Here is a 13796-nt window from a genome sequence, read left to right as displayed (position 1 = left end):
AAGGGCCTGAACTCGTAAAACACTCGTGTGTACAACTACTCCATAGCTAGGATCTTGCCTCTCCATACCTACCCCCCATTCTACTGTCAGACTTAGAACCACGACAGCCACCACCTCGGAAGCCGTGGTTACAGCGGAAAGAGGTCCAAATGGGCCAAGGAGGATGCGGAAGCCGCGAGTCTGGGCATCCCAGACCCCTTGGCGGAGTTCACCGTCCGGTAGGAGCGTGACGTCCTCAGGTCCCGGCACCGTTGGGACCCAGTGAAGAAGGTTTACGAGACAAACCCGGTCGCGACGGAGTTCATGAGACTGCTGGTAATTTTAGTTTCTAATCAACTCGACTGCACACATTAGTCATATTTGAAAATGATCCTTGTGCCTTTTGCAGAGAGAGCAGCACAGGATTGCGGCCAAAAGCGACTCGCTGTCTGAGGCATTGGCGAGGCCCAAGTGGGACACTCCATTCAACCCGGCGTTGAACATATTGAAACGACTCTCGGTGGATACTCGACTGTCGTATGGACGCGTGCACGGTGTCCGAGAGGGCGCCACGTGGAAGAAGTACTACCGTGAGACCACGGAGGAGAGAAAGGAAAGACGGAGGTTAACTGAAGAAAACATCGACAAGAAGGTTGAGATTGCGGTTGAGAAGAAATCATCTCAGACAGTCGCAACAGCGGTAGCTGCCGCAAAATAGGTGGTTGCAGATATATCTACTTCCTTGGTTCCAGCCGTTTTCACTTGGACCAAGGAAAATCCAGAAAATAAATGCAGCGGACTTTCCCCTTACTGACTTCTTGGGGAGCAGCTCAACTAGCGTTGCACCAGCACCTGCTCCCGCACCGGCTCCGGCACCGGACGTGCTCGGCGGTGCTTCGTCTTTGGCTGAGCTCGACGCCCTCATGGTATCTGTCACATCGGCCCCCTTCGGATGTCTCACGTTTTCGTTGCCTTTCGGAGGTCTCACGTCGCAAACTTTTCTTTGCAGGCCGACGAAATCCCGTGCACCATATTGTACACCATCGGCGACCAGAAGGTGGACGTGGGGAAGGCGGCGATAATGGAGCCGAAGGAACCATTGTTCCACAGCCGGCCGATCCCCCCGAACGTCTTCAAGGTTTCCGTGGCCAGTGTCAAACCGGGCCATGAGAATTTGCCTCCTCTGATACTAGTGGGGGATGATGACGAGACCCCGCGGCGGCTTGGTGATTGTAGCAATGGGTGGGTCCTATTGTGGCCAAAGAGTTTGCTTGGTCTGGAGGCGGACGGGAGCACACCCACGAGCACGCAGCCTCAGCAAGGTATGAACATCAACACCCCACCTACCCAATTAGCGTCGGGTGTCGGGTTGGGTGATAGCGGACAAGATAAGGAGGAGGCTCCATTAGTCGCTGATGATATCGCCATGGATGAGGATGAGGATGACGATGGCACTCAACAGTATGTCTATACTGGCGCCTACTCAGGGTTTGAGCGTCATGAGTCGGTGCCTGAATTGCCGTATCCGGAGGCTGAACGTATTATGGACGACCTTCCGGTAGTAAAGAAGTCTAGGAAGAGGGGGAGGAAAGGCAAAAAAGCTGATTCCATGATCCAGCCGCCTCAGCAGCCTCGGCTTCAGGACCGTATAGATATCCCCGATGCAGATAAATGGCATATCCCCGGTCAACCAATCCTACATGCAATAGCGCTATGGGTCAGATTCGGCAATCTAAGGAGACTTCATGACGATGTGCTGCAGATAGAGAAAGGCATCATCGCCTCGAAAGATCGAGGATACCCACTCTACGTGGTTAACATTCTGCGGCAAATGTCGTACGTCGACTGCTTCCCCGCGGATAAGTTCTTCCTTCGATTCGATTACATATTCGACATGTTTCACATGAAGAAGCTGTATTTTACATTTGTCCGCCTTTATGCCTTGCACATGAACTACATCATTGGGGTTGAGCAGATACGTCATATCTGTGTCGCTGACCTGTACTACATGCACGAGGGCTTCTTGGGAGTCTGCGCAAAGCACCGTGAATACGCGAGGGATACATCGTCAATTTCATGCTTGCCAATAAGGACAAGGAGGCGATTCTCGTGCCTTATCATCCCATGTAAGTCATCCGCGCTGCTATCCTTCCTTCGATTTCAATCATTCATTTGCACAGTGGAGGCTAATTAATTTGAGGTGTACTTATTTTGCGCAGCGGCGGGCGCGCCGTCCTCATCATCCTCTACCCTCGATTCTCCCACGCTCTTTACTTGGACTCGTCGAAGAACATTCACAAAAAGGATTACACCCACATCAAGGATGTTCTCGATAGTGCTATGTTTTACTACCAAGCACGGGGTCGAGAGGTCAAGGACAAGAAGAGAAGGGGCGGCAGGCTTGCCTTCAGCCATAAGATCGACTTCTGCTGCATCCAGCAACCGAGCCATTCTCTTAATGATGGATTCTATGTCCTACACCACATGCTGGAGTACAGACGGGATCACCAGAACCTTCACATGTCACCTAGATCCGGCGATGCCCATATTCTGCAATGGGCAAAGGACATAGGAGATATCAAGGATCATTGACTTCGAGCTGAGTTCTATAACATCCAGCGCGAACTTGCCCAAATCATCATGAAGGAGGTCGTCGGAAAAACAGGGATGTTCTACGGAGAAGGACAAATGTCGCGGGAAGATGTCCGAACATGGGTAGCCTCTCAGCGTCTCGACATGAAGCCTTTCACTAAGCTCGGGGACTATCTCCCTAACATGGATGGATGGCACGACATGGTGGAGTGATTGTCGATATATGACAATGTGTCCATTTAGTCCATACTTTCTGTATGACAAAACTTTGAGTTATGCATGGCGAAACTTTATTTGTGATCTAATTAAACCGTCCTCCTCCTCGACTAGCGAAGATCACTCTAGTTAGGGCATTTTGGGTACGATGAACTTTGTTATTCATGCTTACGATATGTTGTTTCTATTTTTGCCAAGTCTGTCTCTTTTTGCTGCTCAACTATATATGTTGCATATCATCGACTCATGTGACGATGCAGGTGCATAGATCATCGATGGCGAAGAAGTGCTACGCCAGGAGTATATATACGACGAGTGGCCAGAGTGTCAGGCCCAGGTGTACCGATTTCCGGTTTCCGAGCGACAAGCAGTAGTTAGTTTAGGTTCACGCTAATGCGAGAGAGGGATACAAACTCATGTACTGCATAGTTCCGCTCTCACTCAAAGTGATAGCTCTTCTCGCGTATATCATCGTTTAGATGGATGACGATGTATTTGCAAGTAATCGAGACTTGTATCGCTATTTTCGAGATGATGACGAGAGACCACTTTGTGTTGGATGATGATTATGATGATGACATCATTTGATGAGACTAGTTGTATGTATATGCTATGATTACATTTGTATGTGTATGATATGCTAAAGATTATTGTATAAAGCCTATTCAAATAAAAAACAAATATGCAGAAAAAAACTAATAAAACTAGTAGTAGCGAGGGGAAAAAGTTAGCAGTAGCGCCGCCTTACCAGTAGCGCTTCCCTGTAAAAAGTGCTGCAGATAATATCAGCAGCGCTCTTCTCTGAAGCGCGCTACAGCTATCCATGTATAGCAGTAGTATGGGACGACAGGCGCTACTGCTATACGTTAGTTGTAGTGCCTTATCAGTAGCGCATCGTCATGCGCTACTGATAGGCCTAAAACCCGCACTGCTGCTAGGCTTTTCCCTAGTAGTGATTGTCTGCCACCGCGAGGAAGATCGGGTGGGATCTTACTCGGAGTTAGATGCGATTCACTCGAAGTCCGAAGTGTGGTCATGGGAGATTTTGCCGTTAAGTTTAGGGTTCGGTCGAAGGCTGATGGGTTTAACTGGGCTCTGGTGGTGGTATATGGTGCCGCACAGCCCGAACTCAAACCTAATTTCTTGGCTGATCTAGTTATGATTTGCGGCTCTGAGCAGCTTCCACTCCTGATGGGGGGTGATTAACATCATTAGAAGGCGTGATGAGAAGAATAATGATAACTTTGATGGCAGATGGTCGTTCATGTTTAACACTATCATTGAAAGCTTGGATCTGAGAGAGATAGAGCTTTCGGGAAGAAAGTTCACCTGGGCTAACGCGATGCCAAACCCAACGTTTGAAAAGTTGGATCGTGTACTGGCTAGTGTCGAATGGGAACAGAAATTTCCCTTTGTAATAGTTCAGGCACTTTCTCGTGGTATTTCTGACCACACGCCTTTATTTCTAGACTCTGGTGAGGCCACCCACCTGGGAAACAAAAAATTATTTTTGTTCGAGCTCGCTTGGTTTGAAAGAGAATGCTTCTTTGATCTCATAGCCAGAGAGTGGGCTAAGGATGTAGGAGGTAGGACTGCGCTTGAACGTTGGCAGAATAAGATTAGGCACCTGAGAAGTTTCCTACGTGGGTGGGATAAGCATCTTAGTGGGATTTATAAGGTCGAAAAGGAATGGCTCCTTACCCTTATTCAGTCCCTAGATGTAAAAGCAGAAACTACGGTTCTGCCAGCCTCAGCGCTTCATGCCAAGCTTGACGCAGAGATGCGGTTGAAAGAGCTTCTTCGTGAAGAAGAATTAAAGTGGGCACTGCGGGCCAAGGTCCGAAGAGTAGTCCAGGGGGACGCGAACACTCAATTCTTCCACATGATAGCTAATGGCAAACACAGGAAGAAGAGGATCTTTCAGCTTGAACAAGATGAAGGAACGATTCTTGGTCAGGAGAACCTAAAATTATACATTACTGAGTATTACAAGCAGTTGTTTGGGCCTCCATAGGATAACTGTGTGTCTCTGGATGAGTCTAGGATTGAGGATGTGCCTCAACTTACTGCTGTTGAGAATGATATTTTAGCTGCTCCTTTTTCTGAGAAAGAGGTGTTTGAGGCCATATTGCAGATGAAAAATAATAAGGCTCCCGGCCCGGATGGATTCCCGGCTGAGTTTTATAAGAAGTGCTGGCATATTATTAAAGGGGATCTGTTGCCGTTGTTCCATGATTTATTCTCTGGACACCTTCAGCTTTTTCAATTGAATTTTGGAACGATAACCCTACTTCCTAAGAAAACAGAGGCTGTGAGAATCGAGCAATTCAGGCCCATCTGTCTTCTTAATGTTAGTTTCAAAAAAATTACCAAGGTCGGGACGATTAGGCTCACACAGATTGCGCATGCTGTGGTGCAGCCTACTCAAACTGCTTTCATGCCGGACAGGAACATCCTCGAAGGGGTTGTGGTCCTTCATGAAACGCTCCATGAGATTCACACGAGAAAACTAGATGGAGTTGTTTTCAAGGTGGATTTCGAGAAAGCGTGCGATAAAGTCCAATGGCCTTTTCTTCAACAGGCCTTACGCATGAAGGGTTTTGATGAAGCTTGGCGACGCCAGGTAGAATCTTTCACGCAAAAAGGGAGTGTTGGAATTAAAGTGAATGACGACATAGGTCATTATTTCCAGACACACAAGGGCCTGAGACATGGTGATCCAATGTGTCCTATTCTGTTCAACATTGTGATTGACATGTTGGCAATCCTGATAGGTAGGGCAAAGGAGGCCGGTCAGGTGGGTGGCTTGGTGCCTCATCTAGTTGATGGTGGTGTGTCCATCCTGCAGTACGCTGATGATACAATCATCTTTATGGAGCACGACTTGGCAAAAGCGAGAAATATGAAGCTGGTGTTATGCTTATTTGAACAATTGACTGGATTGAAGATTAACTTTCATAAAAGCGAGTTGTTCTGTTTTGGTAGAGCCAATGAGGACCAAGAGGCTTGTAGGCAATTGTTTGGATGCGAATTGGGGGCATTACCTTTCACGTACCTAGGTATACCCATTCACTATCATAAGCTGACAAACAGAGAATGGAAGTGCATCGAGGATCGGTTTGAGAAGAAACTGAGTTGCTGGAAGGGCAAACTCATGTCATATGGAGGCCGATTGATTCTTATTAATTCGGTGCTCACGAGTATGCCTATGTTTCTCTTATCTTTCTTCGAAGTCCCAGTTGGGGTTAGGAAAAGGCTGGACTTCTATCGATCCCGATTCTTCTGGTAGAGTGATGAGCTAAAGAGAAAATACCGACTCGCCAAATGGGATATCATCTGATGACCAAAGGACCATGGGGGCTTTGGTATTGAGAATCTTGAAGTCAAGAACAGATGTCTTCTCAGTAAGTGGATGTATAATTTATCAGTTGAGACCAAGGCAACGTGGGCGTAGATTCTCCGTAGTAAGTATCTGCAGTCCAAGACTTTGTCCCAAGCGACAGTGAGACCGACTGACTCACCGTTTTGGAAGGGGCTTATGAGAGTCAAAGCTGCCTTCTTTAATAGGACAAAGTTTATTGTCGGTAATGGAAACACCACTTGCTTCTGGGAGGATACTTGGCTTGGTGAAACGCCGTTGGCGCTTCAGTATCCGTCTCTATATCGTATTGTTCAACGACGTGATCTTGTTGCAACGATTATGCAGTCCATTCCCCTTAATATTCAGTTTAGGAGGGTTCTTGTTGGCGATCGGTGGGAAGCATGGCTTCATTTGGTGAGTAGATTGATGGAGCTTCAGCTAGCTCATCAGCCCGATCAGTTGTGTTGGAAGCTTACTAGGTCTGGAGAGTTCACAGTCAAGTGGATGTATATCGATGTTATTAACTCTAGTGTTATTCCTAGTTCCAAACATGTTTGGAAAGTCAAAATTCCTTTGAAAATTAAAGTGTTTATGTGGTTTGTACATAAACAAGTCATTTTAACAAAGGATAATTTGGTTAAGCGCAACTGGACAGGATCTACTAGGTGTAGTTTTTGTGATCGGGACGAAACTATCAAGCACCTCTTCTTTGATTGCCCATTGGCGAGATTTTTGTGGCACACGGTGCAAATTGCCTTTAACATTACTCCTCCGAATTCAGTCAGTACGTTATTTGGAACGTGGCTTGTTGGGATAGAGTTTGAAACAGCTAGACACATTCGCGTTGGAGTATGTGCGTTGTTATGGGAAATTTGGAACTGCAGAAATGATTTGGCTTTTAACAGAACAACAACTATTCATTTTTTGCAGGTTTATTCCGAGCTACTGCGCTAATCTGTATGTGGTCCTTACTCACTCCGACGGAGGTCAGGGAGCGTTTGGTTACTGGATCTGTCCGGTGGGAGATGGTAGCGTGGGATATCTTCAACCGGTTTGGATGGCGGTCATGTAATAGGATAGGCGATTAGTTTACCTATCTTTGTTATGCCAGCCGGTTGTGGCTTTTGGGCCTTGAGTTTTTGGCGTTGTGGCTCTTTGTGAGCTTACCGTTTTTTTGTTTTCAGACTATAAGACCTTGTTGAACCTCTTTATTTATCTATAAATTGGTCGTATGCGTCGTTCTGATGCACAGGCCGGGGAGTCCCCCCTTTTCGAAAAAACGTATACAACAAAAATTCCTAGGGACTTGAGTCTCCTCGCTATGATCTGATCTGCACGACATGTCTAGATTGAGAGCATGGAGGAGAGTGATTACCTTGACCATGACCATAGGCACCATGCGTGGTTGGAAGAGCCACCAAGGGAGGCGGCGAGCCGCACGGAAGTGACCTGGAGGAGCAGATAAGGGATATCAGGTGTATGAGGCGGCAATTCTTCCTAGGAGACGAACTGGTGGTTCAAATAGTGGAAAGAACTGGTGTTTCAAACTGGCAATTGTTCCGAGAAGATGAACTAGTGGTTCCTAGGACATGAACTGGTGATATCAGGCGTATCAGACGTATGAGTCACGTGAGTCACTCGGCATAATGGAGATGTGATACGTCTCCAACGTATCTATAATTTATGAAGCATTCATGCTATTATCCTATCTGTTTTGAATGATTACGGGCTTTATTATACACTTTTATATTACTTTCGGGACTAACCTATTAACCGGAGGCCCAGCCCATATTTCTGTTTTATTGCCTGTTTCAGTATTTCGAAGAAAAGGAATATCAAACAGAGTCCAAACAGAATGAAACCTTCGGTAGCGTGATTTTTTGGAAGATTATGATCGTGGAGACTTGGAGTTCACGTCAGAAGATCCTCGAGGAGACCAGGAGATAGGAGGGTGCCCCCCCTACTGGGTGTGCCCCCCTATCTCGTGGGCCCCTCGAGCACCCCCCGACCGACTTCTTTCGCCTATATAGTCCCACGTACCCTAAAAACATCCAGGGAGAAGAGAGATCGGAAGTTCCGCCTTCATAAGCCTCTGTAGCCACCAAAAACCTCTCGGGAGCCAGTTCCGGCACCCTATCAGAGGGGGAACCCATCACCGGTGACCATCTTCATCATCCTGACGCTCTCCATGACGAGGAAGGAGTAGTTCACCCTCGGGGCTGAGGGTATGTACCAGTAGCTATGTGTTTGATCTCTCTCTATCGTGTTCTCTCTATGGCACGATCTTGATGTATCGCGAGCTTTGCTATTATAGTTGGATCTTATGATGTTTCTCCCCCTCTACTCTCTTGTAATGGATTGAGTTTTCCCTTTGAAGTTATCTTGTTGGATTGAGTCTTTATTTGAGAACACTTGATGTATGTCTTGTCGTGTTTATCTATGGTGACAATGGGATTTCATGTGCCACTTGATGTATGTTTTGGTGACCAACTTGCGGGTTCCGCCCATGAACCTATGCATAGGGGTTGGCACACATTTTCTTGACTCTCCGGTAGAAACTTTGGGGCACTCTTTGAAGTACTTTGTGTTGGTTGGATGAACCTGAGATTGTGTGATGCATATCGTATAATCATGTCCGCGGATACTTGAGGTGACAATGGAGTATCTAGGTGAGATTAGGGTTTTGGTTGATTTGTGTCTTAAGGTGTTATTCTAGTACGAACTCTTTAATAGATCAATCCAAAAGAATAACTTTGAGGTGGTTTCGTACCCTACCATAATCTCTACGTTTGTTCTCCGCTATTAGTGGCTTTGGAGTGACTCTTTGTTGCATGTTGAGGGATTGTTATATGATCTATCTATGTTATTATTGTTGAGGTAACTTGCACAAGTGAAAGTATGAACCCTAGGCCTTGTTTCCTATCATTGCAATACCGTTTACGCTCACTTTTATCATTAGTTACCTTGCTGTTTTTATTATTTCATATTACAAAAACCTATATCTACTATCTATTTTTCACTTGTATCACTACCTCTTCGCCAAACTAGTGCACCTATACAATTTACCATTGTATTGGGTGTGTTGGGGACACAAGAGACTCTTTGTTATTTGGTTGCAGGGTTGTTTGAGAGACACCATCTTCATCCTACGCCTCCCACGGATTGATAAACCTTAGGTCATCCACTTGAGGGAAATTTGCTACTGTCCTACAAACCTGTGCACTTCCAGGCCCAACAACGTCTACAAGAAGAAGGTTGTGTAGTAGACATCAAGCTCTTTTCTGGCGCCGTTGCCGGGGAGGTGAGTGCTTGAAGGAATATCTTTAGATCTTGCAATCGAATCTTTTTGTTTCTTCTTTTATCACTAGTTTAGTTTATAAAAGAAAACTACAAAAATAAATGGAGTTAAGCTTGTCTCATACGCTTCATCTTTTTAATATCTTTCGTGAGTATGATGGAAAGGAAAATTGTGCTCAAGTGCTAGAGGAAGAATGCATTAAAATGCTTGGTACTAAATCTTTGAATGATGAGCATGATTGCAATGTTGTTAGTATGAACTCTTTGAATATCCATAGTACTAATGATGATTGCACTAGTTATGATGAAAATGTCTCCTATAAGCATGTTGATTTTTGTGGAGTGCATGTTTGCATGAACACACCAAATAGAGAAGATATTTATTGCAAGAGGCATACGCATTTAGAAACTAAATGGTTGCAAGAAAGGCTAGATGTGAGTGCTGAAAATTTAAAATTCCTTTGCCTTACTTGTGAACTTTGCAATGAACGTGGTCATTTACATCTCCAATGCAAATTGTTTCATGACCGAAACGTGTCCAAAAATTGTGATGATTTGATTTCCCTTGCACATTATAATGAACTTAGTTTGCTTTTGGGTTATGGAGAGTTGAAACGTTTAACTAAGCCTATTCCAGAATTTAATCTTGAGCATTTCCTTGATATTGATCTAGAAACGATTTATATGTTTTGTGCGGAGAATTGCATTGAAGATCCTTATATTGCCAATTACCTAAAGAAAAGAAAGCAAATAGAAGATGATGAGAATACTAATGAAAGGGAAGAGACTTCCCAATATCCTCCTATTATTTCTTATAATGAATCAAGTAACGAGGAGGAGCTTTCTATTCAACCAATCTCGTCAATAAGGAGCTCAAAAAGGAAGGTTGAACCCACACATAATGTTAAGAAGAAAAAGAAAAGAAGGGGCAACAAAGGTAGAAAGGTATCCCTCCCAAATGATGTTGCTCCTACTACTCATTGTGATGATGATAATTGCTATACTATTGGTGCTATCCATACTATTAATGATGAGTGATTATGCTTATGATATGAAAGAGCCCAAGCTTGGGGAACCTATGTTTGATGAGGATGAAATATTTGAGAATTTATTTGCTGAAATTAATGTTTGTCCCAAGCTTGGGGATGCTATGTTTAATGAAGATGATATTTTTAGCATCCCAAGTTTTGATATGCAAAGTTGTTATGATGATAGCATGCCTCTTACGCATGATGATTATATTGATGAAAGTGGGTTTGGAAGAGTGTCAACTTTAGGAAGTAGTGATCGCACTATTTTGGAGGATGTTGAATTTTATTGTGATGAATACGAAAGTGGATTTGGAAGAGTGACAACTTTATTTAGTGATTCCACTATCTTGGGAGAGGTTTCAATCAATTATTATGAGAATGAAGTTGCTACTTATGATGATTATTGTGATGAAACTTATCTTATAAAAAGTAGTGATGATTATTTACAAATCTTGTCATGATTATGATTACCCTTTTTCTGAACATTGCTCTTTTAATGTGGAAACAAATTTTAGTGTTCAAGTCTCTTATGATACTCCCACTATTCTGAATGAGAAGAATTTTGCTTATGTGGAGAGTAGTGAATTTTCTATGCTTGTAGATCATGAAAAGAATGCTTTAGGTTCTAGTTATATTGTTGAATTCATTCATGATGCTACTGAAAATTATTATGAGGGAGGAATATATGCTTGTAGGAATTGCAATAATATCAAGTTTCCCCTCTATGTGCTTAAAGTTTTGAAGTTATGCTTGCTTTGCCTTCCTATGATTGTTGATTATTGTTCACATAAGTTGTTTGATCACAAAATCCCTATGCATAGTAAGTGGGTGAGGCTTAAATGTGCTAGTCATATGCTTCATGATGCTCCCGTTATGTTTCAATTCTTATCTTTTATGTGAGCATCATTGTCATCATCATGCCTAGCTAGAAAGGCATTAAAGAAAAGTGCTTGTTGGGAGACAACCAAATATTTATCCTTACTGTTTTTGTATGTCCACATGATTATGCTACTGTAGTAATCATGTTTTATAGCTTTTGTTTCAATAAAGTGCCAAGTAAGACCTTTAGGATAGCTTACGGGGATAGTTGTGTTGATCCTGCTGAGAATCAGAAAATTTTGCACCCAGTAAATTAGTTTTGTTAATTCACAGAAACGTGATTATGATCTGATTCTTTTTGCTATGGATTGGTACACAAATTCCTTAGGACTTCCTAATTTGGTAGAATTTTTGGAGTTCCATAAGTATACGTTTGATACAGATTTCTACATACTATTCTGTTTTTGACATATTCTGTTTTCTATGTGTTGTTTGCTTATTTTGATGCATCTATGGCTAGTAAAATAGTTTATAAACCATAGATAAGTTGGAATACAGTAGATATTACACCAATATGAATTAAGAATGAGTTCATTACAGTACCTAAGTGGTGGTTTTATTTTCTTATACTAACGGAGCTTACGAGTTTTCTGTTGAGTTTTGTGTTGTGGAGTTTTCAAGTTTTGAGTAGGGATTCGATGGACTATGGAATAAGGAGGGGCAATATACTAAGCTTGGGGATGCCCAATGCACCCCAAGGTAATATTCAGGAACAACCAAGAGCCTAAGCTTGGGGATGCCCCGGATGGCATCCCCTCTTTCGTCTTTGTTCATGGGTAACTTTACTTGGAGCTATATTTTTATTCACCACATGATATGTGTTTTGCTTGGAGCGTCATTTTATTTTGTTAGTATTTGCTTGCTGTTATTTATAATAATGTATTGCATCTTTAGTTTCAATAAAAATGTCAAGTATAGCCTTTACCTTGCTTATTTTGCTAGTATACATGTTGCTGTTTGAAAACAGAAAGTTTACCGCTGTTGCAAATATTCCTAGAAAATTCAGAGAATGGTATAATGTTGAAACTTTTTGCATATTAAGATCTGATAAATTTACTACAGTGGGAATTTTATTTCATAATTTTTGGAGTTAGGAAGTATGATGAATCTTGCATTCTTTACATACTGTACTGTTTTGACAGATTGCTGTTATGTTTGCATTGTTTGCATATGTTTGCTTGTTTAATGATTCTATTTAAGGATAGGAGTATTAAATATGCAGAGGCATTTAGTATGCAATTTTGAATAATAATTTTAGTGATTTATTACAGTAGAAAATGATAAGGTTTTGCATTGGTTTATACTAACCTATCTCACGAGTTCTTGTTGAGTTTGTTGTGGATGAAGCTTTTGAGAAATAGAGAAACCATGAGATGAGAGGAATTAAGGAGACACAAAAGTTCAAGCTTGTGGATGCCCAAGGCACCCCAAGATAATATTTCAAGAAGTCTCAAGCATCTAAGCTTGGGAATGCCTCGGTAGGCATCCCACCTTTCTTCTTTAACAACTATCGGCTAGTATCGGTTGAGTCTAAGTTTTTGCTTCTTCACATGAGTTGTGCTATCCTTGCAATGTCATTTTATTTTGTTTTGCTTGCTGTTTGAATACAATACCAAGATTTGAAATTCTTAAATGAGAGAGAGTCTTCGCATAGTTACATAATTATTTAGCTACTCATTGATCTTCACTTTTTTTGAGTAGTTTGTCATTTACTCGTGTGCTTCACTTATATCCTATGAGTAAATGGTTGAATGAGTTGATTGTCATAAATCTGAAATTATTTATGTTTCATTTGCTTATACCATGGGGAGTAATGACTTCACATCTAAGAAGTAGAGGTTGTAAATTTATTGAAGGTTAGCAAGCATCGTATTGGTCATTTGAACAATTCATGAAAGAATATTGAAGGAAGAGATATTCCACATATAAATATACTATCCTAGACATCTTTTATAATTGGGAGCATTCATTAAGTATGACATGCTAAAGAGTTGATGTTGGACAAACAAGACAACGTAATGGGTTATGTTTTCCGGCATCTCAGTTAAAGTATATTGTCATGGATCATTCAAACATGTTGAGTTTGCCTTTCCCCCTCATGCTAGCCAAAATTCCTTGCACTAAGTAGAGATACTACTTGTGCTTCCAAATATCCTTAAACCCAGTTTTGCCATGAGAGTCCACCATACCTACCTATGGATTGAGTAAGATCCTTCAAGTAAGTTGTCATCGGTGCAAGCAATAAAAATTGCTCTCTAAATATGTATGATCTTTTGGTGTGAAGAAAATAGCTTTATACGATCTTGTTATGGAAGCAATAAAAGCGACGGACTGCATAATAAAGGTCCATATGCAAGTGCAATATAAAGTGATGTTTATTCGCATTAAGATTTTGTGCATCCAACCCTAAAAGCGCATGACAACCTCTGCTTCCCTCTGCG

The sequence above is a fragment of the Triticum dicoccoides genome, chromosome 3B (genome assembly GCF_002162155.2).
Source record: "Triticum dicoccoides isolate Atlit2015 ecotype Zavitan chromosome 3B, WEW_v2.0, whole genome shotgun sequence".
In the NCBI taxonomy this organism is placed as follows: Eukaryota; Viridiplantae; Streptophyta; class Magnoliopsida; order Poales; family Poaceae; genus Triticum; species Triticum dicoccoides.
This window is presented reverse-complemented; position numbering follows the sequence as displayed.